The sequence below is a fragment of the Scyliorhinus canicula genome, chromosome 2 (assembly GCF_902713615.1).
Source record: "Scyliorhinus canicula chromosome 2, sScyCan1.1, whole genome shotgun sequence".
Classification (NCBI taxonomy): Eukaryota; Metazoa; Chordata; class Chondrichthyes; order Carcharhiniformes; family Scyliorhinidae; genus Scyliorhinus; species Scyliorhinus canicula.
The window spans coordinates 95390389-95417778 of record NC_052147.1 but is presented as its reverse complement, the minus strand read 5'-3'; the positions used below and the strand labels follow the sequence as shown (position 1 = coordinate 95417778).

Below are 27390 nucleotides of genomic sequence, written 5' to 3'. Positions count from 1 at the left end.
ATTTTTGAATAAAAAACAGGTTAAAAGGAGATAGGGAAGAAGTGGGGAGGTGGATTTGAGACCAGGAAGAGATCAGCCATGACCTGATTGAATGGCGGAGCAGACTCAATGTGCTGAATTGCATATTTCTGCTCCTAATTCCTATGTTCCTATGTGGTCGCTGATCATTTTCTTGTATCACTCTCCACCTACGTTCCATCTGCAACCACCCCCACCTCCCACCGCTCACTTCTTTCTGTGTCTGACCCTGGGGAGAAACTCTCCCTCAAGTCACTTAACACTGCGCTCTCAAATTCACAACCATCTAGCCTTTGCCTTTCATTTATTGTGATATCTTGGCAGCTAATGATTTCCTAAATCACATATCCTCCATCGTTGTCTTGTCCCCACTAGAACTATTATTCATTCTTGCCCCATTAATTCCCCCTTGATATAACCCACATCTCTATTCCATTAAGTCCAATGGACGCAGCCGTAAACATCTTTGTTGAAAAACATATTTAATCATTCATTGTCAGATCTGACTGGACTACTTAAAATATTATCACTAAAATTGCCCACTATTCAAAGATCAACAGGAAGGCAAAAATGCTTCTGACTTGACTTCATTACTAACCGTTGTCTTCAACTCCTCTTCCCTGTCTACTGCACCCTCAGTTCTGACAATAAATGCAGTCATAGGCTTTTGTTTTCTAAAGATTGAGGCTGCTGTATAACTGCCTCCATTGCTTGCTACTTTCTACTATCAGACCTGGCTTAACTTCCTCAAAGTTCTCCCTTTTGTTTTAAATTTAGAGTACCCAATTAATTTTTTCCAATCAAGGGGCAATTTAGCTTGAATGTATTGTTTCTCCAGTCAGAAGCCTGGATTTGATTCTGACCTCGAGTTTAGAATAAATCTGTTTAAACCCTTATCTTTGTGTCTCCTGGATTACTACAAAAGAGATTTAAAACATTAGAGCAGAAGTTAAGCTTTGGGCATGTGAACCATACAAGTGTTCTTCTAAGACTTAAACGGCCTACCCCTTATTCTGGGATTGTATCCCCTCGTTCTTGATTCACGAGCCAGGCAAAAGCATCCTACCTACGTCTATCCTGTTGCACCTTGTAAGAATTTTGTAAGTTTCAATGCAATCACCACCAATTCTTTGAAATTCTAGAGAATACAAGCACAGTTTCCTCAATCTCTCCTCACAAAATAATCCTTCCATCTGAGGCAAGAGCCTGGTGAACATCCATTGCACCCCTTCAATGGCAAGTATATCCTTCCTCAGATAAGGAGACCAAAACTGTACACTACTCCAGTTACGGCACTCTTTCCGTGGCTCTATACAATTGCAGCCAGACATCGTTAATCAAATCACATTGCAATGAAGGCCAACATACTATTTGCCTTCCTTATCGATTCATAGAATTTACAATGCAGAAGAAGGCCATTCGGCCCATCGAGTGCACTGGCTCTTGGAAAGAGCACCCTACCCAAGCCCACAACTCCACCCCATCCCATAACCCTGTAACCCCACCCAACACTAAGGGCAATTTTGGACACAGGGCAATTTAGCATGGCCAATCCACCTAACCTGCACATCTTTGGACTGTGGGAGGAAACCGGAGCACCTGGTGGAAACCCGCGCACACGTGCAGACTTCACACAGACAGTGACCCAAGCTGGGAATCGAACCTGGGACCCTGGAGCTGCGAAGCAATTGTGCTAACCACTATGCTACCGTGCTGCCCATCGATTGTTGCATCTGCACCTTTTAGTGACTCGAGGACAAGGGCACCTCGGTTCCTTTGAACATCAACACTTCCCAACATCTCCCCATTTAAGAAATATTCTGCCTTTTTGATTTTTCTACCAGTGGATAACTTCACACTTACTCAGTCCATTTGCCATGCTCTTGCCTATTCACTCAGCCTGTCCAGGTCCACTTGAAGCTTCCTTGCATGCCCTTCACAACATATATTCCCACCTAATTTGTGTCGTCCCCAACTTTGGAAATATTACATTTGGTCCCCACATCCAAATCATTTATATCATTTGAACAGCTGTGACCCTTGACTGCCATCCTGAGAATGACCCGTTTATTCCTAGTCTCTCTGTTAACCAATCCTCAATCCATACCAATATACTACCCCGAATCCCATGCGCTCTAATTTTGTTTACTCACCTTATTAAAAGCCTTCTGAAAACTCAAACACCCCACACCCACTGGTTCTCCTTTATCTATTATACGTAGCATCCTCAAAGGAAAACTCCAGGTTTGTCAAAGATTATTTTCCTTTCATGAATCATGTTGACACTGCCCACTTTTACCATTACTTTCAAAGTATCCAGTTATCACATCCTTTGTGGAATTACGACAGTACAGTAGGATGCCATTCGGCCCATCGAGTCTACACCGACCCTCTGAAAGAGCTCCATACCTAGAACTGGGAGAAGTAATGGAGAGCATCAACTCCATGCAGATGGGGGAAGGCACCGGGACCAGATGGATTCCTAGCAGACTTCTATAAACACATTTGCGACAACACTGACCCCGCACTTGCGGGGATGTTTGCAGACTCGCTAGTAAAAGGAGCTCTTGCACCAACACTTGCTGCTTGACATAGATGCCAAAATCCTGGCTAGGCGACTGGAGAACTCTGCACCAGAGGTGGTCAGAGCACCAGATGGGCGTTGTCAAGAGTAGGCATTGAACATCAGGCGTCTGTTGAACATGACCCCACCCGGGGAGAGAACACCAGAAGTGATCATCTCCCTGGATGCAGAAAAGTCCTTTGACAGATTTGAGTGGAGATATCTCATGGTACTGGAGCGGTTTGGACTTGATTCAGGGTTTACTGCCTGCGTGAAACTTCTGCACTTTGCTCCCATGGTGAGCATGCGGACTAACAGCACCAACCCTAAATACTTTCAGCTGTACAGAAGCACAAGGTAAGGATGCCCGCTGTCCCTGCTTCTGTTTGCCCTAGCAATCAAGCCACTGGAAGATGGCCCTCAGAGCGGCGAATAGTCGAGAGGTATCCAGAGAGAAGGCAGGCGCATAGAGTCTCACTCTATGCAGATGACCTGCTCCGCTATGTCTCAGACTCCCAAGCCAGCATGTAAGGAATCATGAAGCTCCTGAAAGAATTTCGAGCCTTCTTGGCACAGAGAGTTCCTGCACGAGGACGTCCCTCCGAGCCCTAGTCGGACAGTACTCCCATCCCTGCTAACCAAAGACTCAAAGCCCAGTGATGGAAGACACGCTCCGGACATATTACCAATTGAGGCAACGCTTCGGCCTGACTGCAGTTTCCACCATGGCCCCCGTTTGCAACAGCCACAGATTCACGCCAGCAACAATGGACGCCGCCTTTAAAGGTGGAAACAGGACAAGAGGATGTTGGCAGCGACTTGTACACAGATGATGGATTAGCTGGAAGAACTTGAGAGGTTTCAACTGCCTAAAGGAAATGGGTTAAGACATATATAAATTAAAAACTTCCTCTGTGGGGAAACAACGACATACCCAAGGACGCTGAGACATTCACTGGTAGAGGAAATGTTGGACCCGGGCGACTTCGAGAAAGGCAACTGCGGGGCTCTGTATGGGTGACTATTGGAGGAGGCACGTTCCCCCCCCTTGACAAGATGAGAGAAAAATGGGAGGAAGAACTATGGATAGAGGTGGGGGGGGGGGGAGGGGGCTCTGGATCGAAACACTGATCAGGGCAAACTCCACATGTGTAGTGCTCAGCCTAATGCAGCTAAAGGTGGTGCGCAGAGTGCACCTAACGAGAACCCGAATCAACAGGTTCTTCACGAAGGCCAGGGAGGACAGGCCAACCACACTCGCATGTTTTGGGCCTGCCCCAGACTTATCGGGTTCTGGACAATCTTTCTTCTTTGAAGCAATGTCCAAAATTGTGGAGTGAGGGTGAAGCCATGCCCACAAGTGGCAATCTTCAGGGCCTCAGACCAGCCAAAACTCTTCATGGGGAAGGGGCCAACACCCTAGCCTTTGCTTCCCTAATCACCTGCCAAAGAATCCTGCTCTGCTAGTGATCGGCAGCACCACCCCAAAGCTGCAGGCCAGCTGCCCGACCTATTGAATCCCTCCCAACTTGAGAAAATAAAATTCACTATCCTTGGGTCGGAGAGGGCTTCCACAAGACATGGAGGCCGTTCACCAACTTGTTCCAAGACCTGTTGGTAGCCAGCAGCCTAGAGGGGTGGGGGGAGGCAGAGGAGCGCCTCCAGAACCTGAAGGAGGGGGGGTTTGCAAAAAAGCCTGCAGGGCAGACCACAACGTGGGCAACAAAGCCACAGAGGAGAGGGCCGAAATCTACACATGTCAAAAACAGCATGCTGGGTGATGCATTCCAGGGCCAACACAAAGTGCCTAAACAGGGCGGATCTGCCAGATAAGGCCCGCAGCCTCAGGGGAAGGGGGGAAAGAAATAGATAAACAATCAGAATCCGGTTTGAAACATGTATGTATGTATATACACTCCCCTCACTCTGTCTGAGGAGAGGGGGTGGGGGGGGGGGGTCTTGACACCTCCCCCTGCTTCTCCCCGTAAGAAAACACAGAAAAATAATATAATTTTTATTGTTACAAATAGGCTTACATTAACACAGCAACGAAGTTACCGTGAAAAGCCCCTAGTTGCCACATTCCGGCGCTTGTTCGTGTACGGAATGCCCAAATTACCTAAAAGCCCGTCTCTTTGGACTTGTGGGAGGAAACTGGAGCGCCCGGAGGAAACCCAAACTGACACTGGGAGATTGTGCAGACTCCGCACAGACAGTTACCTTAGCCGGGAATCAAACCTGGGACCCTGGCGCTGTGAAGCAACAGTGCTAACCACTGTGCAACCGTGCCGCCCATACAGTGCAGTAAAGGCCCTTCAGCCCATCAAGTCTGCACCACTGCATGAAAGGCACCTGATCTGCCAACCCTAATCCCATTTGCCAGAACATGGCCCATAGCCTTGAATGTTAAGACGTGCCAAGTACTCATCCAGGTACTTTTTAAAGGATGGGGCAACCCGCCTCTACCACTCTTCCAGGCAGTGTGTTCCAGACCGTCATCACCCTCTGGGTAAAAATGTTTTTCCTCCAATTCCCCTGAACCTCCCACCCTTCACCTTGATCTTATGTCCCCTCTTAACCGATTCTTTAACTAGGGGAACAACTGGATTCCTATTCACCTTGTCCATGCCCCTCATAATCTTGTACACTTCGATCAGGTTGCCCCTCAGTCTTCTCAGCTCCAGCGAAAACAATCCAAGCCTATCCAACTTCTCTTTATAACTTAAATGTTCCACCCCAGGCAACATTCTGGTGAAGCTTCTCTGCACCAGCTCCAGTGCAATCACATCCTTCCTATAGGGTGGTGACCAGAACTGTACACAGTACTCCAGCTGTGGCCTCACCAATGTTTTTTATAACCCCAACATGACTTCCTTGCTTTTGTAATCTATGCCACGATTGATAAAGGCAAGTGTACCATATGACTTTTTCACCACCCTATTAACCTTCTGCCTTCAGAGATCTATTTACATGCATGCCAAGGTCTCTTTGTTCCTCAGGACATCCCAGTGTGGTGCCATTCATTGAATATTTCCGTGTCAAGTTGCTCCTTCCAAAGTGTAACACCTCACACTTTTTAGGATTAAATTCCATATGCCACTTTCCTGCCCATTTGACCATCCCATCAATATCTTCTTGGAACCCAAGACTCTAAGCCTCGCTGTTAACCACCTGGCCTATCTTTGCGTCATCTGCAAACTTACTAATCCTACCCCCCACATAGTCATCTAAGTCATTTATATAAATGACAAATAATGGGGGACCCAGCATATATCCCTGTGGTATGCCACTGGAAACAGGCTTCCAGTCACTAAAGCAGCTGTTTGTCATCACCCTCTGTTTCCGACAGCTCAGCCACCGTATCAAGTTCCCCTATGCTCCATGTGCATTTGCCTTCTTAATAAGTCTCCCATGTGGGACCTTGTCAAATGCTTTGCTGTAATCTACGTAGACTACATCAACTGCACTAACTTCATCGACACACTTAGTCACGTGCTCAAAAAATGTAATCAAATTTTCTAGGCATGATCTCCCTCTGACAAAGCCATGCTGACTATTCCTGATCAAACATTGCCTCTCCAAGTGGAGATAGATTCTCTCCTTCAGAATTTTCTCCATTAATTTCCCCATTACTGATGTGAGACTCACTGGCCTGTAGTTCCCTGGCTTAGCCCGATAGCCTTTCTTAAATTATGGGACCACATTCGCGATTATCCAGTCCTCTGGCACCTCTCCCGTGGCCAGAGAAGAACTAAAAATTTGAATCCGAGCCCCTGCAATCTCCTCCCTCGCCTCCCACAGCATCCTGGGACACAATTTGTCCGTACCTTGAGATTTCTCCACTTTTAAGCCTGCCAACACCCCCCAATACCTTGTCCCTCCCTATGACAATTTACCCAATAACCTCACAGTCTCTCTCCCCGAGTTCCATGGGCGGAATTCTCCGCTCCCCACGCGGCCTGGGAGAATCGCGGGAGGGCCCCCCGACATTTTTTGCGCCCCCCGCGATTCTCTTCCTCCTCCCCCCCCCCCCCCCCCCCCCCCTCGCAAAAATCGGCACTCGCTGTTTTTCACGGCGATTCTCTGAGGCCGAGCGGCCGGCCTTCACGCCCGTTTCAACACGGCAGCAACCACACCTGGTCGCTGCATTCGTGAAACGGGCGGCAGATGCCCGTTTGGGGCATCTAGGGGTCCGATTGGGATGGGAGCACTACGACTGTGCTCGGGAGGGGACAGGCCCGCGATCGGTGCCCACCGATCGTCGGGCCAGCGTCCAAAACGGACGCACTCTTTCCCCTCCGCCGTCCGGCAAGATCAAGCCGCCACGTCTTGCCGGGCGGCTGAAGAGAAAGACCGCCACCGCGCATGCGCGGGTTCGTGCCATCTGCGTGATGAAGTCATCCGCGCATGCACGGATTGGAACCGGCAACCCGCGCATGCGCAGATGACTTCACAAATGCGCCGGACGCGGGTCATTCTCGGAGCGACGAGGTCGCTGCCGAGAAAGACGGAAGCCCGCTCCTAGCCCCCCCGGGTGGGGGTGAATTAGGTGCGGGGAGCGGGCTCCGAGGCCGTCGTGAACCTCGGCCGATATCTGCATCCTCGTTCTCTTGGGTGAAGACAGATGTGAAATATTGAATTAACACCCTACCAATGTTCTCTGGCTCCACCCACAGATTCCCCCCTTAGTCCCTAATGGGCCCTACTTTTCCCTAGTTATCCTCTTCCCATTGATATACTTACATATCTTGGGATTTTCCCTACTTTTACCAGCTAGAGATTTCTCGTATTCCCTCTTTGCTCTCCTAATTGATTTCCTAAGCTCTATCCTGCACTTTCTGTTTTCCACTAATGCCTCTGTTGATTTGCTCCCCTTGTGCTTATTAAAGCCTCTCTCTTCCTTCCCATTGTCCGTCCCATTGTATCTCTGGCCATCCATGGTTCTCTGGGCTTGTTACTCCTTCCTATTACCCTAGAGGGAACATGTTGGGCCTGTGCCCTTCCCATTTCTTCTTTAACTCTTCCCCCCCCCCCCCCCCCCCCCAAGATGAATTTTTAATCTCCTAGAGATAAAAATGTATGATCTGATAGCCGTTGAAGTGACATGGCTGCGAGGTGACAATGGCTGGGACCTGAATATTCCAACGGTATATGACCATTTTCAGAAGGAAAGGAAGCTAGAAGGGAGAGAAGAGTGGGTCATGACCAGTAAGGGCAATTTTAGGATACGAAGGCAGAGCTGGCCAAAGTGACAGAGGAACTAGGATAAGGGATAGATCAATAAAGATGCAGTGGCAGTTATTTAGGAGATATTTCGTGACACTCAGAAAAAATATATTCCAGTGGGAGAGAAAAAGACTTGAGAGGAAGGATGCATTATTTTTGGCTAACATTGGAAAATAGCAAATGTGGCTCCTCTATTCTAGATAGGAGGGAGACAGAAAGCAGGAAACTACTGCCCAGTAGCTTAACATCTGTGATAGATCAATGCTGGAATTTATTATTAAGGAGTTTAAAGTGGAGCACTTAGTTAATCTCAACGTAATCAGGCAGAGTCAACTTGGTTTTGTGTAAGGGAAATTGTGTTTGACTAATTTGAGAGTTTATGGAGGAAGTAGCCAGCAGGTGGACAATGTGGCCAAACACAAACTGTGGATGTGGTGTACTTAGATTCCCAGAAGGCATTTGACAAGGGGTCACATCAACGGTTACTACACAAAATAAGAGCTCATGTTGTAGGGTGCAAGATATTAGCATGGTTAGAGAAACTGGTTTGCTAACAGGAAACAATCGGCTCAAATAGGTCATTTTCGGGTTGGCAGGATGTGACTAGTGGAATGCCACAGGAATTCATGCTGGGGGCTTAACTATTTGTAATCTATATCAATGACTTGGATACAGTGACCAAATGTATAGTCGCTAAATTTGCTGATGACACAAAGGTGGAAAAGTAAGTTGTGAAGAGGACATAAAGAGTCTGCAAAGGGCTTTGGCCATGTTATGTAAATGGGCAAAACATTAGCAGGTGGAATATAACGTAGAAAAGTGTGAACTTGCCTACTTGGAGGAAGAATAGAAAATCAACATGTTATCTAAATGGAGAGATATTACAGAATTCTGAGGTACAGGGGATCTGGGTGTCCTGGTACAGAATCACAGAGACATAGTGTGCATATGATTAGGAAAGCAAGTGGAATGTTTATTGTAAAAGGGGAATGAAATATAAAAGTAGGGATGTTTTGCTGCAGTTTGTCCAAGCATTGGTGAGATCGCATCTAGAATACTGTGTACGGTTTTGGTCTCCTTATTTTAGAAATGAAATGAAATGAAAATCGCTTATTGTCACGAGTAGGCTTCAATGAAGTTACTGTGAAAAGCCCCTAGTCGCCACATTCCGGCGCCTGTCCGGGGAGGCTGGTACGGGAATCGAACCGTGCTGCTGGCCTGCTTGGTCTGCTTCAAAAGCCAGCGATTTAGCCTGGTGAGCTAAACCAGCCCCTGAGCTAAACATAATTACATTAGAAGCAGTTCAGAGTAAGTTCACTCAACTGATTCATGAGAGGAGGCTGTTATCGTGTGAGGCAAGGTTGGATCGGTTAGGCCTGTATCCGTTGGTGTTTGGAAAAATGAGAAGTGATCTTGGTGAAATATATAATATCCTGAGAGGAACTGAAAGACTGGATGCTGAAATTATGTTCCGTCTTATGGGAGAGACCAGAACTAGAGGACATAGTTTACAAATTTGGGGTCTAGCATTTAAAACGGAGAGGAGGAGACATTTTTATCTCTGTATCGTTGGTCTGTGGAACTCCAGAGAATGGTAGATGCAGGGTCATTGAATATTTTTAAATCCAAGATCGATAGATTCTTGACGAATAAGGGAGTCAAAGGGTATAGGGTAGGTCGGAAAGTGGCGGTAAGGCTACAAGCAGATTAGCTATGATTTTATTTTATTTTTAAAAATAATTTTTATTGAAATTTTAAAAAAAATGTATAGCAACAGAACAATAATAATAATAACAATAATAAACACCCCCTGGCACCCGTAACAACGCAAATAACGAACCCCCCCCCCCCCAAAAACCCAATAAACAACAAAATAATTAACAATAATTAAATTAACATAAACAATACCCCCCTGACTACCCCCTGACCCCCCCCCCCCCCCCCCCCCCCGGTTGCTGCTGCTGCTGACCTAGTCCCTTATCGTTGAGCCAGAAAGTCGAGGAAAGGCTGCCACCGCCTAAAGAACCCCTGTACCGACCCCCTCAGGGCGAATTTGACCCTCTCCAGCTTAATGAATCCCACCATGTCATTGATCCAGGTCTCCACGCTTGGGGGTCTCGCATCTTTCCATTGCAACAAGATCCTCCGCCGGGCCACTAGGGACGCATAGGCCAAAACACCGGCTTCTTTTGCCTCCTGCACTCCCAGCTCCACACCAATCCCAAATATCGCGAGTCCCCAGCCTGGTTTGACCCTGGATCCAACCACCCTCGTCACCGTCCTTGCTACCCCCTTCCAGAATTCCTCCAGTGCCGGGCAAGCCCAAAACATATGGGCATGGTTTGCTGGGCTCCCCGAACACCTGATGCACCTGTCCTCACCCCCAAAAAACCTGCTCATCCTCGTCCCGGACATATGAGCCCTGTGCAGTACCTTGAACTGGATGAGGCCAAGCCTCGCACATGAAGAGGAGGAGTTCACCCTCTCCAGGGTGTCCGCCCATGTCCCCTCCTCAATCTGCTCCCCCAGCTCCACTTCCCACTTAGCCTTCAGCTCCTCTACCGATGCCTCCTCCACATCCTGCATCACCTGGTAGATGTCAGACACCTTCCCATCCCCGACCCACACCCCCGAAAGCACCCTAACTCTTACCCCCCCGCGGGGGCAGCAAAGGGAACCCCTCCATCTGCCGCCTAGCAAACGCCTTAACCTGAAGGTACCTGAACATATTCCCCGGGGGGTGCTCAAACTTCTCCTCCAGCTCACCCAGGCTCGCAAACCTCCCGTCAATGAACAGGTCTCCCAACTTCCTTATGCCCGCCTGTGCCAACCCAGGAACCTGCCATCAATGTTCCCTGGGACAAACCGGTGGTACCCCCGCATCGGGGCCTCCACCGAGCCCCCCACTTCCCCCTGTGTCGCCTCCACTGCCCCCAAACTTGAGGGTAGCCGCCACCGCCAGGCTCGTAGTGTAACTCGTTGGAGGGAGCGGCAACTGCGCCGTTACCAGTACCTTCAGGCTCGTGCCTCCACAGGACGCCATCTCCATCCGTTTCCATGCTGCCCCCTCCCCATCCATTACCCACTTACGTACCATCGAGACGTTAGCCGCCCAATAGTACCCAGAGAGTTGGGCAGCGCCAGCCCCACTCTATCCCTGCCCCGCTCCAAAAAGACCCTGCTCACCCTCGGAGTCCCGTGCGCCCAAACAAACCCCGTGATGCTGCTGTTCACCCTCCTAAAAAAGGCCCTCGGAATGAAAATGGGGAGGCACTGAAACAAAAACAGAAACCTCGGGAGCACCGTCATTTCATGTCCCACCTTTTAAACTCCTCCTCCATCTGCTCCACCAACCTAGTATAATTAAGCTTATGCAGAGTCCCCCAACTCCTAGCCACCTGAACCCCCAGGTACCTAAAACTCCTCACTGCCCTTTTTAGCGGGAGCCTACCAATCCCCTCCTCCTGATCTCCCGGGTGTACAACAAACAGCTCATTCTTGCCCAGGTTCAAATTATAGCCCGAGAAACTCCCATACTTAGCAAGAATCTCCCATCACCTCCGGCATTCCCCCCACCGGGTCTGCTACATACAGCAGCAAGTCATCTGCATAAAGCAAAACTCGGTGCTCCTCCCCACCCCGCACCAGACCCCTCCACCTCCCCGACTCCCTGAGCGCCATGGCCAGAGGCTCAATTGCCAACGCAAAAAGGAAGGGGGACAGGGGGCACCCCTGCCTCGTCCCACGGTAGAGTCTGAAGTACTCAGACCTCCTCCCATTTGTCGCTACACTCGCCATCGGGGCCTCATACAGCAATCTCACCCATTTAATAAACCCCTCCCCAAACCCGAACCTCTCTAACACCTCCCACAAGTACCCCACTCAACCCTATCGAAGGCCTTCTCCGCATCCAATGCCACCACAATCTCCGCCTCTCCTTCTGCCGCCGGCATCATTATCACATTTAGCAGCCTTCGCACGTTAGTGTTTAGCTGCCTCCCCTTCACAAAACCCGTCTGATCTTCATGTATCACCCCAGGCACACAGTCCTCTATTCTAGTGAATGAAATGAAATGAAAATCGCTTATTGTCACGAGTAGGCTTCAATGAAGTTACTGTGAAAAGCCCCTAGTCGCCACATTCCGGCGCCTGTCCGGGGAGGCTGGAACGGGAATCGAACCGTGCTGCTGGCCTGCTTGGTCTGCTTTAAAAGCCAGCGATTTAGCTCAGTGCCCGTCTAGTGGCCAAGATCTTCGCCAGCAACTTGGCATCCACATTCAGCAGTGAAATTGGCCTATATGATCCACACTGCAAGGGGTCCTTATCGCGCTTCAGGATCAGGGAAATCAGCGCCCGTGACATCGTCGGGGGCAAAACTCCCCCCTCCCATGCCTCGTTAAAGGTCCGAACCAACAGGGGGACCAACAGGTCCGCGTATTTTTTATAAAATTCAACCGGGAACCCATCCGGTCACGGCGCCTTCCCTGACTGCATGTGGCCAATCCCTCTAACCAGCTCCAGTTCCCTGTAGAAGTCCCTAAAGACCCCATTGACCTCTGCCCCCCTGCCGCACCACATTCCCACCCCTATCCTTCACTCCACCAATCTCCCTAGCCGCGTCCCGCTTGCGAAGCTGATGCGCCATCATCCTGCTCGCCTTCTCTCCATACTTGTAGACCGCTCCCTGCGCCTTCCTCCACTGTGCCTCCGCCTTTCTGGTGGTCAGTAAATCAAACTTGTCCTGCAGGCTATTGTTGCACGTTTTACTTGAGTGTAATACGCGTTTATTGGAGTGTATTAACACGCCTCCGTTTAAAGGCCGTGTGCTTAACACTGCTAGGCTCTGTATGTGTAATTTTCAGCTCGGGAGTCGCCAGGTGTCGTATAAACACCTCACAAATATTCCAAGGTCAGGTTAAAAGTAATAAAACTATACACCGATTAGTAAGTTCCAACGATCAATATTTATTATACAAATATAATAAATACTCATGCACACGCTAAAGACTAATACCTATTTCTACTATTAAACGACTAAATACTTATCTAAGTGGAAACCAGCAAGGTCAGGGGACAAGGCCTTTGGTCCTTTCTTAGCTGCACCTTCTGTTCGTTCTTAGAAGAGTACTGTATAAGTTCACGTAGCGAGCGTCGTTTTGGGACTTACTGAACGATGGCTGGTGCTCAACGGCTGGTGATGGAAGACAGGATCTGGAGATTGGAGTCGAAGTCGAAACAGCAAGCTGGAGTAACAAAACAGCGGAGCCGGAGCAAAACAGACAGGACCATGTGTGGGGGTCTATCTTTATAGTGGTCCCCAATGTCCGTGCCTTTTCGGGGCGGGCTTTACTTTCCATGCATTGATTGGGTCAATTCCCAATCGATGTCTCACTAATTCCCCAATCTGAGGGTCCCTTCTCGATGTGTGGGGCGGTCTCTAGGGTCTTTTGAGATGGATACTTCTGGTGCCGTTTTGTCTGGGCCTTCACTTAAAGTATCTATTCAAACCCAAATGTTGCTATTGTGTGTGCCCAGATCTGGATTGCCTCATTAATATGCAAAGCGTTTTGCTATTAACACCTTTGGTTGAGATCTTCCACCTGGCCAGAAACTAGTTTTGCTGCGTGCAAAATGCTAATCGGTCTTTGCAGACTGCTTGTCTTGGCTAAACTGCTTTCTCCCTGCAGTCTTAGCAGTTCTCCATTTTGTTAGCCCAGTGTCCATCTTAGGTGGCTACACTATGCCGCTCCCCCAGCAATCCCTCCTCCGGGGCCTCCGCATACCTCCTATCTACACTCAACAGCTCCCCTACCAGTCTCTCCCTCTCCCTCCTCTTCTCGGATGGAGATCAGCTCCCGCCTAATCACTGCCTTCACAGCCTCCCACACCATCACCACCCGGACCTCCCCAGTATCATTGACCTCGAAGTACCTCTCGATACATCCCCGGACCCTCCTGCACACCTCCTCATCAGCCAACAAACCCACGTCCAGACGCCAAAGCGGGCGCTGTTCCCGCACCTCCCCCATCTCCAGATCCACCCAATGCGGAGCATGGTCCGAAATCGCTATAGCCGAATATTCGGCATCCTCCACCCTCGGGACCAGCCCCCTACTCAGGACAAAGAAATCAATACGGGAATAAACCCTGTGCACGTGGGAGAAAAAAAAAGAGTACCCCCGAGCCCTCGGCCTCCCAAACCACCAGGGATCCACCCCTCCCATTTGGTCCATAAACCCCCTCAACACCTTGGCCGCCGCTGGCCACCTGCCTGTCCTTGAACTAGAACGATCCAGTAGGGGATCCAGCACCGTGTTGAAGTCCCCCCCCCGCCCCATGATCAGGCCCCCCACCTCCAGGTCAGGAATGCGGCCCAACATACGCCTCATGAAACCAGCATCATCCCAATTTGGGGCATACACATTTACCAACACCACCCTCTCCCCCTGCAGCTTACCGCTCACCATCACATATCTGCCGCCACTATCAGCCACCACCTCAGACGCCTCAAACGCCACCCTCTTCCCCACCAGGATTGCCACACCCCGGTTCTTCGCGTCGAGCCCTGAATGGAAAACCTGCCCCACCCACCCCTTCCTCAGACGAACCTGGTCCGCCACCTTCAGGTGAGTCTCCTGAAGCATGGCCACGTCCGCCTTCAGCTCCTTCAGATGCGAAAACACCCGGGCCCGCTTAACCGGCCCATTCAACCCCCTCATGTTCCACGTGATCAGCCGGTTCAGGGGGCACCCCGCCCCCGTCGACTAGCCATAGCCCATCGACTGCACGCCCCTGGCCAGCACCCCCCACTCGGCCCATTTCCCACGGCAATAGAACCTCACCCCGACCCACACCAGCTCCTCCCTGGCCAATCCAGCAGCAACCCGGTATCTCCCCCCCCCCCCCCCCCCCCCCAGGCTAGAATCCCTACTAGCCGCGACGCTCCCTCCATAGTACTCCCGTGAGCCAGCTGACTTCTTCTGACCCCGGCTGCTCCCGCCCTAACTCCGGCCCCCCCCCCCGCAGCAGCTCCTTGGTACCGCTCCAGCACGGGAAAACTGAACTGATATCCACGCCCCTTGCCCCGCAGCACGGGAAACCAGAGGAAAGCCCGCGCTTTCCCACTGCCCCACCCCACCCCCTCAACGCAGCTCCCAAATAGCAGTCCCAACCCATCCACCAGCCCCGTACAAACAAAAACAGATCAACCACAGACCTCAACACCCCCCTTAAAACACAAAACCATAACCAACATCATCCGAAAGTGGTGATTTGATCTAGCATCTCCTTGTGTGGCTCAGTATCATACTTAATTTTTAATGCTCCCGTGAAGTGCTTTGGTTTGTTTCTGTTACGATCCCAGTTGGTTATACTGCTGAACGGGAAGTTTCCAGAATGGAACCCTCGCTCAAAAGATTATAACTTTTATTTTAGAAAGTGTGGAGGTACAGATTTACTAATTAGTCTTAAGAAAAAAAACATTTTTTAAACATGTAAAGTTTGATTATGATGCAATAACTCTTTACTCTCCCTTAGCTTCAAAAATATATACAGTTTTTTAAAAAAAGCACCCCACTCTAGCAGTGCTGAGAGCTGTTCAGCTTTTTGCTTCCCAGCCCCAACTGCTTTAAATCCAGCTAAAACTAAACTCAAAAACATTCTAACCCAAAAGGTTCCCCTGGTTACAAAGCAATAACTTTATACTCCTCCCAGCTTGTTTACTTTTCATGCCGTAAGCCCCCCTCTAAGCACAATAGAAGCACAGTTTGGACTGACCAACTCTCTCATGTACAAAACACCTTTGTCTAGCATACATCAACTAGAGTTTCACCTTTCCTTACACAGCAACACTAAATTAAACCCACTTAAAACTCTACCTATTCATAATATTGACATTTACTTGCTGAGAGAGTTTATTGACTTTTTCGGTGTCAACACTCCGAACAGAAACCCAATGCCTCAGCAACCCCTTATTTATATGTGTTCAAATTCCCATTGCCTCTTTCCCATAACAATGTAATTGATAAGACATTGCCAGCATCGCTCTGTTAACAAATGGTTCGATCAGTATATTATCTTGTGCGGAGGATGAAAATAAAGAACAAATTTAGGTGGAATAAGAACATAGCAAAGGGACAAAATCACTGGTGGGATTAGTTTATAGGCCCCCTAACAGGAGCTACACTGTCGGACAGAGGAGAAATCAAGAAATAATGGAAGCTTGTAAGAAAGGTACTGCAATAATCATGAAGACTTCAATCTTCATATGGCTGAGACAAATAAATTGATAAATGCAGCTTTTATATTTCGGAGAGTTTCTCAGAACAATACATTCTGGAGCCAACCAGGAAAGAGACATTTTTATACCTGGTAATATGTAATGAAACAGGTTAACGAATGACCTCACAGTAAAGGATCTTCTTGGTAAGAGTGATCATAACATAGTTTTTCACATTCAGTTTAGGATGAGAAATATGGGTCTGAAACTTGGCTTTATTTATGTTTATGAAAATAGTTGGCAAAAGTGGAATGAGATCATTGGTTAAAAGGTAAGGCAATAGAGAAACAGTGACAGATATTTGAAGGATATCTCTAGGACATATGGCTGTATAAATATATATGGAACACTATATTGGGCAGCACGGTAGAACAGTGGTTAGCACAGTTGCTTCATGGCTCCAGTGTCCTGGGGTCGATTCCTGGTTTTGGTTGTTGTCTGTGCTGAGTCTGCGCATTCTCCCCGTGTCTGTGTGGGTTTCCTTCCACGGTCCAGGGATGTGCAGATTAGGTGGATTGACCAGTGTCCGAAAAGGTTGGGTGGGGTTAGTGGGTTGTGGGGATAGGGTGGAGGTGTGGGCTTAGGTAGGGTGATCTTTCCAAGGGCCGGTGCAGACTCGATGAGCCGAATGGTCTCCTTCTGCACCGTGAAGTCTATGATATAAAATTCTATGATGCATCATTTGTGGCAAACTAAGGAAATAAAAGATGGTATGAAATTGAAAGAAAAGACGTACAATGCTGCAAAGTCTAATGATTGGCAAGAAGATTGGGAAAAAAATTTAAATCAGCAAACAACATCGAAAATGATAATAGAGGTTAGAAATGGCGTTTGAGAGAAAAGTAGCAAGGATTGTCAAAATATAGGGAGTTTCTATAAGTATATAAAAAAGAAAAGATAAGCTAAAGTGAATGTTGGTCCCACAGAGGGTGAGACTGGGGAATTAATAATGGGAAACACTGATATGGCAGAGACTTTGAACAATGTTTTGTATTTGTCTTCATAATAGAAAACGAGGGGGTTTCTTAAAACAATTACAATTACTGGAGAAAACAAAGTTAGGAAAACTAATGGTTGATAAGTCCTCTGGACCTAATGGTCTTAATAGAAGGGTGGCACAGTGGTTACCACTGCTGACTCAGAGCGCCAGGGACCCAGTTTTGATTCCGGCCTTGGGTGGCTATCTGTTTGGAATTTGCATGTTCTCCCTGTATCTGCGCGGATTTCCTCTGGCAGTTCCAGTTTCTTACCACAGTCAAAATTTGTGCAGGTTAAGTGGATTGGCCATGCTAAAAAAAAATATTGCCCCTTAGTGTGTCCAGATGTGCAGGTTAGGTGGGGTTGCGGAGATAGGGTAGGGTGGTGGGCCTAGGTGTGGTGCTCTTTCAGAGAGTCGGTGCAGACTCGATGAGCCGAATGGCCTCCTGTACTGTAGGAACTCTATGGATTCCACGTGGCTGCAAAGTTGGGTGCATTGTTTGTAATTTTTCAAAAATTCCCTAGATTCTATAAAGTTCCCAGTGGATTTGAAGATCACAAATGTAACACCTCTATTCAAGAAAGGAAGGCGACAGAAATCCAGAAACTCTAGGCCAGTTGGCCTAACGTCTGCCATTGGTAAAATGCTAGAATCCATTACCAAGGATATATTAGCAGGATATTTAGAAAATCATAATATAACATGTTTTTGTGAGCTGGAGTCTGAACTTCGGATGCTGTGACCCATCGGGGAGGGGGTGAGTTACCGGACTCTGTGTTTCAAGAGGCAGTCATACGCTTTAGATTAACTACCTTGAATTCCGCCGGTGGTCTGCGTCAGGAGGGTGTGACTATGAATGAGGCAGTTAGAGGGATCCTAGAGGTCGGGTTGCAGGACCCTCAGCACTTGTCCTTGTCCAACAGGTTTGAGATTCTTGCTCCCTGTGTGGACAAAAGTGGGGACTGGAGGGAGGATGATCAAACTGATGACAGCACAGTGGCACAGGGAGACATTCAAGTGGAGGGAGAGAAGAGAAATGTAGTCATAATTGGGGTTAGACAGTGACCAGGATCCATCCTACTACCTCACCTCTGATCCTATGTGACTTCACTTTTGTACCAGTCTGCAAATGGGTATAAATCCTGTCCCTGAGAATTCTCTCCAATAATTTACCCAAGTAATAGAAAGTGAGGAACTTCGAACAATCATCATCAAAGGGGAAAAAATATTCAACAAACTATTGGAATTGAAGGAAGACAAGTCCCCAGAGCCTGATGGCCTACATCCAATGGTTTTAAAGGAAGTGGCAGCGGAGATAATAATCATTTATTGTTACAAGTAGGCTTCAATGAAGTTACTGTGAAAAGCCCCTGGTCGCCATGTTCCGGCGCCTGTTCGGAGAGGCTGGAATGGGAATTGAACCTGCACTGCTGAACTTGTTCTGCATTACAAGCCAGCTATCTTAGCCCAGTTGATACATTGGTTATAATATTCCAAAATTCCCTGGATCCAGGAAAGGTTCCAGTGGATTTAAAAAAGACTAATATAACACCCTTATTCAAAAAGGGGGAGAGGAGAGGGAGGCAGAATGCAGGAAATTATAGACCAGTTTAACATCTGTCATTGTGAAATAGTTAGAATCCATTATCAAGGAATTAATAACAGGATATTTACAAAGTTAAAACCCAATCCATCAAAGTCAGCATGGTTTTATGAGGGATAAATCGTGTTTGATTAATTTAGTAGCTTGGCCTAGAGTTGGGATAAATGGGTCTTTTTCTGGTTGGCAAGATGTAACTAGTGGGGTGCCATAGGGTTTGGCCCTCGGCCCCAATTATTTGCAGCATATGTTAATGACTTGGTTGCAAGGTACTATAGCCAAATTTGAAGATTTTGTTTTTGTTTTTTTATAAATTTAGAGTACCCAATTCATTTTTTCCAATTAAGGGGCAATTTAACATGGTCAATCCACCTATTCTGCACATCTTTGGGTTGTGGGGGCGAAACCCACGCAAACATGGGCAGAATGTGCAAACTCCACACGGGTAGTGACCCAGAGCCGGGAACAAACGTGGGACCTCGGAGCAGTAGGCAGCAGTGCTAACCACTGCGCCACCATGCTGCCCTCACCAAATTTGTAGATGACACCAAAATGGGTGGGATACTAAGTTGCAATAAGGAAAGAAGAAATTTACAAATAGATATGGATTGGTTCGGTGAGTGGCCAAAATTTGGCAGATGCCGTTTAACATGGATAAGTGTGAGGTTATCCATTTTGCTTGGAAAATGGAAAGGCAACTTATTATTTAAATGGAGAGAAACTTCAGTGCATTGGTGCAGAGGGAACTGGCTGTCCTCGTGCATGAATCGCAGAAAATTAGCAATGCCGGTGCAGGGGTAGCATGGTGGTTAGCATCAATGCTTCACAGCTCCAGGGTCCCAGGTTCGATTCCCGGCTGGGTCACTGTCTGTGTGGAGTCTGCACGTCCTCCCTGTGTGTGCGTGGGTTTCCTCCGGGTGCTCCGGTTTCCTCCCACAGTCCAAAGATGTGCGGGTTAGGTGGATTGGCCATGATAAATTGCCCGTAGTGTAAGGTTAATGGGGGGATTGTTGGGTTACGGGTATACGGGTTACGTGGGTTTAAGTAGGGTGATCATGGCTCGGCACAACATCGAGGGCCGAAGGGCCTGTTCTGTGCTGTACTGTTCTATGTTCTATGTTCTAATGAAGGCAAATGGAATTTTGGCCTTTATAGTTAAAGGAATTGAATATAAAAGTAAGATTTGCGGCATTGTTGAGACCGCACCTGGAGTACTGTGTACAGTTTTGGTCCCATTATTTGAAGAGTGATATAGTTGCATTAGAGGCAGTTCAAAGGAGATTCATTAGATAGATTCCAGAGATGAAGTGTTTGTCATATGAAGAGAGATTGAGCAGTTTTGGCATATACTCTCAAGTTTTGAAGAATGAGAGGCGATTCAATTGAGGTATATAAGATGATAAAAGGTATTGACAAAGTAGACGGAGAGGGGATGTTGTCTCCTGTGGGGCAATCAAGGACAAGAGATCATAGTTTTAGGGTAAGGGGAAGCAGATTTAAAACATGAGAAATTACTTCTTTCAAATGGTCATGAATCTGTGGAATTCGCTACCCAGAGTGTGGCTGATGCCAGGACATTGAGTAAATTTAAGGAGTAGATAGACAGATTTTTAATTCGTAATGGGTTGAAGGGTTATGGAAAATGGGCAGGAAAGGGTTGAGGCCAAGATGAGATCAGCTATGATCATATTAAGTGGCAGATCATTTTCGAGGTGCTGAATTGTCTAATCCAGCTCCTAGTTCTTATGTTTTTGTGAAAACCTGGGGTCTCAACTATGTACGATCTGTATTAATGTTTTGAATGAAGGAACAGACCGTATTTGCGCCAAATTTGGTAACGGTATAAATATAGGCAGGAAATCAATATCATATGAAATGAAAAAAATGAAAATCGCTTATTGTCACGAGTAGGCTTCAATGAAGTTACTGTGAAAAGCCCCTAGTCGCCACATTCCGGGGAGGCTGGTATTGTTAGGTTAATTGAGTAGGCAAAATTTGGCAGATGAACAATAGTGTGGTGAAAATCTGAGTTTGAAAGGAATCTTCTGAGGAAGAATACAAAAACGCAATGTTGTTAAAATGGACAAAGACTGCCAAATGCTGCAGTACAAAGGGACCTGGGTGTGTTTGTATATCAATCTCAAAATATCAGCATGCACAATGTGGGCATCACTGGCGACATCCCATAAACAAATAAAGAATAAAAAAGGTACAGCAAGTAATTTGGATAGCAAATGGAATATTGGCCTTTATTGCAAGGAGGATGGGGTAGATAAGTCCTTTTATAACTGTAAGAAGTCTTACAACACCAGGTTAAAGTCCAAGAGGTTTGATTCAAACACGAGCTTTCGGAGCGCAGCTCCTTCCTCAGGTGAGGAAGGAGCTGCGCTCCGAAAGCTCGTATTTGAATCAAACCTGTTGGACTTTAACCTGGTGTTGTAAGACTTCTTACTGTGCTCACCCCAGTCCATCGCCGGCATCTCCACATCGTGGCTTTTATAACTGAACAGGGAGATGAGACCACACGTAGTGTACTGTGTACAGTTTTGGCCACCGTACTTGTTGGGAAAGCTCAATTGAAATCAATTGAGGCAAGGTTCACTAAGCTGATTCCTGGGCTATGGGATGTGTCTTATGGAAAAGATTGGGCCTATACTCAACGTACTTTAGAAGATGGAGTTTAGAAAATTGAATGGTGAACTTATTAAAACATATAAGCTCCTAAGGATACTTGATATGATAGATGCTGGGAGGATGTTGTCATTTGTGAGAAAATCTAGAACAGTGTCTAAATAAGGGGTCTCCCATTTAAGATGGCGATGAGGAGACATTTCTTCTCAGACAGTCTTTATTTAGTCTTTGAAATTCTTTCCCCCCGTGAGCAGTGGCCATTGAATACATTCAAAGCTGAGTTAGATAAGTTTTTGATCGACAGAGGAGTCAAGGGTTATGAGTGGCAGGAAATGGAGTAAAGGCCACAATCAGATCAACCATAATTGTACTGAATGGAGGAACAAGCTCTATGCTCCAATATCCTATGATTTTATTCTTATCGTAAGGTCCACGTACTGGGAGGAATTGCAATATGAACATTGATCTAGAAAATTGGCATAAGAACAAAATAATACAAATACTGGAAATCTGAAATAAAAACAGAAAATGCTGGAAATACTTGGGTCAGGCAACATCTATGGGGTGAAAACAGAGTTAACATTTCAACTTTATGATGAACAGTGAAAAGTTAGAAATCTAATAGATTTTAAGCAACTGAAAGAGAGTGAGGTTGCCGGGAGAAAAACATAAGGGAGTTCTATGATTGGTTAAATGGCAGGACAGATTAAATGGCAAAAGGTTTCATGGTACAAAAGCCAAAGGGAATGGTAAAGGGACAAATAAAGAAACAAAAATGTGCATAGAAGAAACATGAATGGCAAGAGAGCAGCTGTCTATATGCAATGTAAAAGGATTAAGAAAGAATGAGGAAAAACCAAGCCAGTGCAAAAAAATAAACAAAACTGGTTCAGAGGTTATGATCCAAATTGTTGAGATCAATGTTGAGTCCAAACGGCTGTCAAGTGGTCAGTTGAAAGAAAATTTGTACTATCCTTGATGGAACAGAGTAGATCATAAGGCAATTTGATAGAGATATTTTAAATAGACAGATTGAAACAAAATTCTTTTCTGTGTCTGTGTTGATCTTAAGATGGGGAAAGAGATTTGAGAATAATGCAAACATATGAAATTATGCCTGTTGCTTAAGTGGACAAAGAATATGAACACAGGCTGGCTTGTTTCCTTGTTCTAATATATATAATGTAATTCTTCTCACCTTTGTGATCTATGTTCGGGCAGCACGGGTAGCACTGTGGCTTCACAGCGCCAGGGTCCCAGGTTCGATTCCCTGCTGGGTCACTGTCTGTGCGGAGTCAGCGTGGGTTTCCTCCGGGTGCTTCGGTTTCCTCCCACAGTCCAAAGATGTGCAGGTTAGGTGGATTGGCCATGATAAATTGCCCTTAGTGACCAAAAAGTTTAGGAGGGGTTATTGGGTTACGGGGATTGGGTGGAAGTGAGGGCTTAAGTGGGCCGGTGCAGACTTGATGGGCCGAATGGCCTCCTTCTGCACTATATGTTCTATGTTCAAGCATTATCCAGGTGATTCTCTCTATTAGCTGTCTTGTGTGAACTGAATTTGGGTGGTCTCAGTATAGTGCATAGGAACAGGAGGAGACCATTCAGCCCCTCGAGCCTGTCCTACCATTCAATGAGATAATGGCTGATCTGTGGCCGAACTCCATATACCTGCCTTTGGCCCATATCTCTCGATATCTTAATAAAAATCCATCTATCAGAGATTTAAAATTAACAACTGGTCCAGCGTCATCTGTTGTTTGTGGGAGAGAGTTCCAAACCTCTACCACTCTTTGAGTGAAGAAGTGCTTCCTAACGTCTGTCCTGAACAGTCTAGCCTTAATTTTTAGACTATGCCTCCGAGTTTTAGAATCTCCAACCAGTGCAAATAGTTTATCTTTATCTACCCTGTCTTTGTTTTATAAAATAAATTTAGAGTATCCAATTATTGTTTCCAATTAAGGGGCAATTTAGCGTGGCCAGTTCACCAACCCTGCACATCTTTGGGTTGTGGGGCAGCACGGTGGCCTAGTGGTTAGCACAACCGCCTCACACCGCTGAGGTCCCAGGTTCGATCCCGGCTCTGGGTCACTGTCTGTGTGGAGTTTGCACATTCTCCCCGTGTCTGCGTGGGTTTCACCCCCACAACCCAAAAATGTGCAGAGTAGGTGGATTGGCCACGCTAAATTGCCCCTTAATTGGAAAAAATAATTGGCTAATCTAAAAATTTAAAAAATAAAATAAAAAAATAAAAAAAAAAATAAAAAAAAAAATCTTTGGGTTGTGGAGCGAGACCCACGCAACACGGGGAGAATGTGCAAACTCCACACTGACAGTGACCCAGAGCTGGGATTGAACCCGGGTCCTCGATGCTGTGAGGCAGAAGTGCTAACCACTGCGCCACCCATGCCGCTCCAATCACCCTGTCTTTTCATGTTAATATCTTTTTTATTCTAACAACAAAAGAAAAATAAAGAAAATAACTATGCCAAAAAACAACAGCCCCCACAATTTACAGTCTCATACATTCATTTGTACATCCCAGGTAAAAGTTAACAAAACAGCGAAAAAGTGAACCCAACAACCCCCCCCCATGTTCAATGGCAGCAAGTTCCTGAAAGTGCATGATTAAACAGTCTCCATGAATTGTAGAAGCCCCTCTGCCCACCCCTGAGCTCAAACTTCATCTTCTCCAAGGTCAAGAATTCAAGTTGGTCCCCCCACCACGCCGAGGTACAGGGTGGAGAAGCTGACCTCCACTCCAACAGGAGCGCCTCCAGGCAATCAGCGAGGCGAAGGCCAAAACATCTGTTCGCCACACTCACCTGCAGCCCGGGCTGGTCTGCCACCACGAAAATGGCCTCTAAAGGACCAGGTTCCAAGTCCACATGTAGTACCCCTGAGATGATGTTAAAGACCTCCCTCCAATATCTCTCCATCTTTGGACAGGACCAAAATTTTCGAGGCCCCTCCCGCACCGCTCACAGACATCCTCCACTGTCGAAGAGCCAGCTCACCCTCGCCCTCGTGAGGTGCACCCTATGACAACCTTCAACTGTCTCAGCCCCAAACCCGCGTATGAGGTTGAGATGTTCACTCTTCATAGCACCTCACACCACAGACCTTCTTTCATTGCCTCCCCCAACTCTTCTTGGCCTTAATCCGTCCACGGAAACCATGTCCTCCTCCAGATTCATTTAGTCCTTTGAGTTGTAGGTTGCCCTCAATTTCACTGGATACACCACGCCAAACTTAACACCACTGCTGTATAGTGCTGCCCGCTTTCTCGCCAGTTCCACTGTTAAGTTCTGGTATATGCGTATACCAGCTCCTGCCCACTGCACCACATGCTTGTTTTCCAAATCCGGATCTCCTGTGGAAACAAATTATTACTGCACACGGCAGTTCATTTGCCGTCAGTTTACGCCTCAACGACCAATGAGCCTGATCCAGTTCATACCGGGACGGATTTTCCCCCTCCCCAGCAGCTTCACCAATATCTTGGCAAAGTACTCAGTCAGCCGTGGGCCCACCACCCCTTTGGGCAGACCCATAATTCTTAAACTCTGCAGCCTAGACCTAGTTTCCAGATCTTCCACCTTCACTCTCAGTCCTTTATTGGCCTCCACCACCCTCCGCAGATCCTCACCCATCAAGGTGAACTGGTCGCTGTGTTGCGACGAAGCCTCCTCCACCCCCTTCAGCTTCTCTCCCTGCTCCCGCACCTCGGCCAATGTCTTCGACACCGCCGCCTTCACTGAGGCAATCGCTCCTCCACTTTCATTGCAACCTTCATTTCCTTCCTCATCACCTCATGTGTTTGGTAAACTTGTTCCTCAAATTCCTCAACCATGACCTCAGTTATTTTCTGTGCTGTGAAGGGCAAGGTCCCACCCAGCGATTCAGCCTCTACCATCTTTACCGCTGCCGGGATGACCCTTTCGCTCGATGACAAACTTTCACTTGCCCCCTTCTTCCCGACGGCTTTCTTCTGGTTTTTAGACATCCCCCTCTTTCCTTGTGTCTTCCTGCACCTGTTTGTGTAAAAATTGCTCCTGAGACCAGGCATTAAGTTCCAAAAAATTGAGTCTCAAGCAGGAGCTGCCCAACGTGTGACTTGCAGCTACATTCCACCACTGGAAGTCCTTTTCATGCTAATATCTTGAAGACTTTGATCAGATCACCCACAATCTTCTGAATACTAGTGAAAACGGGCCTAATTTGTGTCATCTCTTCTCGTAACTTAATACCCGTATTGTAAAAACCTACCTTGCACTCTCTCCAAGGCCAATATATCCATTCTATGGTGTGGTGCCCAGACTCCTCAGTGGAGTCTAACCAGGGTTGTGTAAAGCTGCAGCTGTGTCTTTATATTCCAATCCTCATATAAAGGCTAGCATTCCATTAGCCTTTCTGATTATTTTCTGCACTTGTTCGTGGTATTTTAAAGATCTATGCATCTGAACCCCGAAGTCCCTTTGGACATCCACTGTACTTAACCTCTTCCGATTTAGAAAGTAACCTGCTCTCTTCATTTTTGGTCCAAAATGGATAACCTCACATTTGTTTGCATTGAATTCCATCTGCCACAATTTTGCCCATTCACCTAGTCTGCCAATATCTCGTTGCAATTTTATGCTGTCATCTGGACTCTACAATGCAAATTTGGAATGTATCATCAGCAAATTTGAATATATCCAAATATATTGGAAGTCGTTAATAAATAATGTGAATAACTGAGGCCCTAACACAGATCGCTGTGGTACACCACTAGTCACACCCTGCCAATTGGAGTACTTGCCCATTATCCCCACTCTCTGTCGCCTTCCACTCGAGCAATTTCCTAACCATATCAATAATTTGCCCTCCACTCCGTGGGCCTTTACCTTAGTTAACAGTCTCTTTTGTGGAACTTTATCAAATGCCTTCTGGAAGTCCATATAAATAACATCCATGGACATTCCCCTGCCCACTATTTTAGTCACCTCTTCAAAAGATTTAATGAGATTTGTCAGTCATGACCTTCCCTTCACGGATCCACGCTGGCTCTCCCTAATCAACCAAAATATTTTGAGGTGTTCAGTCACCCTATCCCTGATTATAGACTCCAGAAATTTCCCCACCACAGATGTTGGGCGAACTGGTCTGTAATTCCCTGGTTTCACCCTTTCCCCCTTCTTAAAAAGTGGTGTGACATGTGCAATTTTCCAATCCAGAGGGATGCTTGCTGAATTCCTTCCTTCAATTCTGAAAGATTATAGTTGGGGCATCTACAATGTGCTCCCCTACTTTCTTTAACACCCTTGGATGGAAACCGTCAGGTCCTGGGTATTTGTCACATTTTAGTTCAATTAATTTCCCAGTTACTGATGCTGTATGTACTTTAATTATATTAAGTCTCTGTCCTTATAGAATGTACAGTGCAGAAGGAGGCCATTCGGCCCATCGAGTCTGCACAGGCTCTTGGAAAGAGCACCCTACCCAATGTCAACACCTCCACCCTATCCCCATAACCCAGTAACCCCACCCAACACTAAGGGCAATTTTGGACACTAAGGGCAATTTAGCATGGCCAATCCACCTAACCTGCACATCTTTGGACTGTGGGAGGAAACTGGAGCACCCGGAGGAAATCCATGCACACAGGGTGAGGATGTGCAGACTCCGCACAGACAGTGACCCAAGCCGGAATTGAACCTGGGACCCTGGAGCTGTGAAGCAATTGTGCTATCCACAATGCTACCGTGCTGCCCTCTATCGACTATTACTTTTTTCAGGACTTCCGGCAAGTTATCCTCCTTTTCAGTTCTAAATACTGAGGCAAAGTATTTGTTCAACATGGCTGCCATTTCCCAATTATCAATTACAATAACTCAATTTTCAGCTTTTAGTGGGCCTATGTTGCTCTTGACTACCCGCCTTCCCTTTTAATAACTATCACATTTCTTCTTATTGATTTTGATGTCCCTTACATGTTTCCTAATTCCTTTTAGCAGCTCTTATAAGCTGCTTTGTGACTCTTTACTACTCTGTAGCTATCCCATTCGCCCGGATCTGTGGTGTGTTTCACATTTTTGTAAATCCTTTTTTAAAGTTTT

General features: G+C 46.9%; 1 protein-coding gene across 1 annotated transcript in view; it reads left to right on the top strand.

Annotated features, from left to right (window-relative positions):
- The window catches only part of rad51 (RAD51 recombinase), a 131276-nt gene that overhangs the window by 63390 nt on the left and 40496 nt on the right, over positions 1-27390 (top strand). The gene's annotated exons all lie outside the window — the stretch shown is intronic.